This window comes from Chelonoidis abingdonii, chromosome 1 (genome assembly GCF_003597395.2).
Source record: "Chelonoidis abingdonii isolate Lonesome George chromosome 1, CheloAbing_2.0, whole genome shotgun sequence".
In the NCBI taxonomy this organism is placed as follows: Eukaryota; Metazoa; Chordata; order Testudines; family Testudinidae; genus Chelonoidis; species Chelonoidis abingdonii.
The window spans coordinates 46,721,304-46,726,912 of NC_133769.1; positions in this window are offsets into that span (position 1 = coordinate 46,721,304).

Sequence of the window (5,609 nt, forward strand, 5' to 3'; positions counted from 1 at the left end):
ATGTATACCTGCCCCTGGAAATTTCCACTACCTGGGTCTGACGAAGTGGGTATTCACCCACGAAAGCTCATGCTCCAAAACCTCTGTTAGTCTATAAGGTGCCAAAGGATTCTCTGCTGCTTTCACAGATCCAGACTAACACGGCTACCCCTCTGATACTTGACATTCAAGGCAAGAGTCTTTTGATCAAACGATGTCTAAGAGATGTATATCAAGGTTGGTGGGCCTAAAACATACCCTACCATCTTTTTCTTCATTTAATAATTAGTTTTTAATATAAGTGGAATTGAAAATGTTAATAGAACCATTTTATGGGTTGTGTTACTATTATTTCTACAGTGGAAGCATTTAATAGCTCCACGCACTACTTCCTGTACAAATATAGAGTCTCGTGTTCTGCAAAGACTTGCTTTTGCAAAATACTGAGCAAATGTGACCTTTAAAGGATCCCTTTACAATACATTATGATGAATTTTTATTCACAAATTAGATGAACAGACTTGTTTTGGTTTTAATTTGATATTAATCTGGACTGATCAGATTTCACAGTAATGCTTTTAAAAAGTTTACGTTAAAAGAAGTATATTGAAGCAGACAGAAAAAACAGATGAAACCAGATGTTGACAACCACATGAGTATTTGTATTTACATGTGGAACGTGGAAGATTTTTTTATTTTAAGTTTTTAAGAAAAGAGTTAAGAGCCCATTTAAAGTCCTCCAGCTGTTAGATAGCAAGGTATGAAATCTGTTCCATGATATGTTTTAGAATGATCTGCTGCAGTTAAACAACCAGAATAGGTTTTCCCCTCATCAAAATAAAATTTGCAGACTTACATTTAAACACAACAGGAAGAACATTTAGAATCCTCTCTTTAAATTGTTCATTATTCTGCTCCTCAACTCCTTCACTCTCAACAGAAGTTCCCATCACATACCTTTCAGCCACTTAGTAGAAATGTTAAAGTAAAGAGTAGTAAATAGATGAGTGTTAGGAAAGTGTTTTAAAGATGGAAAGCACAATAGACATGCCAAATGTTGCATATATATGGGAGAACCCACCATAACATTTTCAGATTTTTCCAAACGTATGTGTACTGAGAGAGGAATGAGGGAGCTCATTGAATGTTGAGATTCCTTACGTAAAATATAACTTGTACATTTTCATAGCCCATATTTTACATGCTTGGCTTAAAGCATTGCAAAAACTAACAAAAATAATACATAGCAGGAAGGGCTGGATAGCACTGAATGAAGAAATTAATCTCTCAAAAGATAATCAGTACTTTTGGAATAAGTACTTTCATTCATAAAAAACAGCACATCTGGAAGTACTCTAAGGAAATACCTACACAAAACAATCATCACACAAAGCAAGTAAGGCTCAATAGTAATTTTAGATTTCCCCTTAAACATAAATATCTCCTATATAAGCTTGTATTCTCTCTTGATTCCTTTCCCCATACAATTCCTGTGGAATACAGTAAGAAAAATCAATTTGAAATTAATAGGATATACAACCATTTGTAGGTAACATACGTGGCTCACATTGCCAGATGAAAATCTACTTTTTCTAGACAAGTTCTCATGGTAATAATTGTCAGTAATAGTCTATTCAACAGTTGACAAATGGATCAAATAATTTGGCCACCTATAGAATACATTCACTTTAAAAGCTATAGAAGATTATTCAGCCATCTACAGCTCTGCTTGAGTAGTTCAATAAATTATTTATGAATAATTTAGTTAAGAATACCACCTCCAGATAAATTAACTGCAAGAAATAGAATGGCGGTAACTCTGACCCATGTTTACCAGACAGAATAATCATTAAGTCCTTGATTTAGTTAAACATGAGTTATATATACGATTTGCATTTATTTAAAAAGGAAATTAAATTCTCAATTACATACATAGCAAGGCTTGGTGAAATTGCATTGAAGTAAATAGCAACACACTCACTGAGATCCTAGGCCCAGAATTTCACCCTTGGAGGCAATTTAAAATTGCCTTTACATTGTACCTCATATTTTTTACTCATCTGCATGTGTGAGAAGGGGTCAAAAATAATTATTCACATTTCTACAGAAGAAAGTTGAGTGATGTATTGCTCAGGAAAGATATGTTTTCTGGTGATGTCATAAATAACAGTATTCAGTAGTAAACATCTGTATGGGAACATTAAAAAGGAGTGTAAGTAATGTAAAGTGTATCCACAAGAAAAACAAGCAAGAGTTTAGCTGAACAAGAGTATATGTATTTCAACAATTAGACCTGTTACATTTCATATTTTTGTTAAGAGCACCATGACGTATTCTTCAGAGTACACTTCTTTAATGAAGCGTGTTTTACTTCTGCCAGTTAATCTGAGTGGCTATTTTTAATACTATATTGATAGGGATGTGTATTTTGTTAAATGTGTATTAGGGCTTGTTTACATTACTGGCTGGATCGACGGATGGGCAGCGCTCGATCCAGCAGGGATCGATTTATCGCATCTAGAGTAGATGCGATAAATCGACCACTGAGTGCTCTGGTAATCCACCAGGGTGAGAGGTGCAGGCATAGTCAATGGGAGACCATCAGCCGTCGACTTTCCACAGTGAAAACACTGTGGTAAGTAGATCTAAGTACGTCGACTTCAGCTACATTATTCACATAGCTGAAGTTGCGTAATTTAGATCGATCCCCTCCCCCCCCAGTGTGGACCAGGCCTTACATCACTGGAAATCTTTAAAAAAAAGGGAGGGTATTGTTTCCAGCACTCAGAACTTTTAAGAGTATAAGGCCCAAATATTTGGTTTTCTCCAAGATTGTATGAGAGACAATGAAGTTTATTAAAAACAGCTATTGATTTAAACACTGACCTGTAGTTTGCAGTCTGTTGTGTACTTAGATTGTGCAAGTACATAAACAATGGCTATACATTTTTTTTATAAATTCAGTTTAGTTTTAATGTGTTAGTGACAAAGGAATTTAAAAAATAATCTTAAGCTAATATGATTAGTAAACTGTTAAAACAACAGGTTTACAATGAAAAGCTCGAATCTAACATTTGAAGGGACAATATACAGAGGCAATTTACTGTTCTGGAACATAAAGCATGTTGAATACAAGAACAAATCTGAAAGTAATCAAGCACACTTCTGGATTGTTAACTTTCAGATCCTCAAACAGATTGTCTCTCAAATAAAGAGAGGAGATATAGAAAGAAAAGTTAGGGCTTGTCTGCACAAGTTATACAGGTATAAGGTATGGTGTTAATTTAAACTGCTATAGCTAGACTGGCAGAATTCCCTTTGCAGGCATTGATTCCAATACATAGTGCCCTTTTTCCAGTTTAGCTTACACTGTTTTGGAAGTTTATGTTTAAGCAGTGGAGATATGTCTGCAGGCTTTGCATCTGTTGCGCTGGCAGGCTCTTGTATTGCTTTGAGTTGGTATGTCCTTGTCAGTGGGGACCTTCCTTCTGTTGATACAATTGGAGAGATAGGCGGGGGGTTGTTTGAATGCCACAAGAGGGTTTTCAAGGAAGATTTCTTTCAGGATGGGGTCCCCATCAAGTATGGTTTGTTGTAGTTTGACGATACCCCATATGGGGTCCCGTGTGGGATAGTAGGGTCCAACTAGGGGTGTGCAATCAGAGGGGGTTTTAGTTCTATATTGAAGTAGGTTCTCTCGGGGTAACTGGGTGGCCCATTCCATGATGCAATCTGCCTCTCTGGTGAAGCGTCCTTGTTTGGTGAAGGCAGTTCTGAGTGTGTTACGGTGTATATCCTGGGCTCTCTCCTCGGAGCCTATTTTATGGTATCTGACTGCCTGGCTGTAGATAACAGATTTCTTGAGGTGTTGGGGTAGTTACTGGATTTATGAAGGTAGGTATGGAGATCCATGGGTTTCTTGTATATAGTTGTTTGTTGTTTTCATCAGACCCCAGTGGTGGTGAGTGGAACATGCACACATACAGTGCGTGTGCTTGCAAAATTAATAATTAAATCCTGAATTAGTAATTTCATGTAAAGATCAGGATTATGGAATTAGTGTCACACCAACCTCTATTGAGAATCACTGGCACCCTTCAAACATTCCAGGCAGTTTGCTCAAATTAGGCAGAAAGTGAGGATTCCAGAAAGAGAAGCCAATTCACAATCAATGTAACATGAACAATTACCTCCTTGAAAAAAATGGAAAAACAAGTACAGGGAGAAAAACCTCAAAAGGATAACCTCTACATTCTGAGGAGAGGCAGACAGGCAGGCAATTGAGATCCTGCAAGATATCTGCAGAGAAGCAGAGTGATAACCCAAGTTACTTTACAATTCTCTAAAGAGACCACTTGGGCAGGATTTTCACCCCCCGAGAGCAAGCAAATCAAAATATATCCCCACACAGGACCATCCCTAGCTATTCTGGGGCCCTACGCAGCCCCCCATGGCGTGCCTAGGGCTGGGTTGCTGCACTTCCCGCCGCCTGTGACTGCAGGCCCAGCCCTGCCGCAGTCCTCAGGGGAGTGGGGGCGGGGCTGGGGCAGAGCAGGGAGAAGGGCTTTGGGGAAGAGACAAGGCTGGGGCGGAACAGGGGCTGGAGCAGCATGGTGCTCCAAATTTCCTGGTGCCCTACGCAGCTGCATATTTTGCGTATGGGTAAGGACGGCCCTGTCCTCACACCTTCATGAGTAAAACCTGCAGTGCCAAAAGTGAAGTCTCTGTCATTTATATATAAAATATGAAGAGGAATAAGATACATATTGTAAGCTCTTTGGAACGGGCACCGTCTTTTTGTTATGTATTTGTACAGTGCCCAGCACAATGGGGACCTAATCCACGTTGCTACTGCACTACAAATAACAACCAATAATCCTACAAATTCAGGCTGAATATTCAAGCCTGCACAAAGTCCCTATGCAAGTATGAGATCTCAATGTAAAAACACACACCTCTTCTGGAGATGGAAGTTTTGAGGGCTTATAATCACATTTTCTATTTTTATGTTTTTCTCTTCCCTGCTGCTGCTTTAAAGAATAAAAGAGAAAATTGCCTGTAAATGGAAATATGTTAACTATGTTGAAAGTAAACAATCAGACACAAACACAGACATTTTCTCTTTCAGTTATATGTCTTAGATAAAGAACTTTTTTTGACAAGAGTATGATTGTTAAATTCAAGGAGTTTCTGTACTGCTTCTCCAAGAGGCACAGCACAGAACTTCTAGTCAAGAGGGAGGTGGGGCTATTGTAGTTTTAAGCCATCTGTGTTCTCTCAATCCTGAACTGACACAATCCCTGGAGATCTGTCTAGGTTACGGCAGCCTCCCAGGCTTCTCTATGTGTTGAAGTGCTGCCTGGACCTGGAATCTCCACAGTGTTATGTGCTGTGTCCCTGCTCCTGATACTTCCCTCCCATCTCCAGAAGAGGTGGACACTCTCACCTCAAATGCTTAAGTCATAGGGCCAAATACTGTAATGCTTATGTTCCAATCCACACAAAGTAGTCCTCTTATAGGCTCATCTTACATATGATGGAATTTGGAGGAAGGATAACTCCTTCAACTAGGCTTTCAGGGCTGTATGTGAAGGAATGGCTTATATAAATAATACTCTTCAAAGACAGAG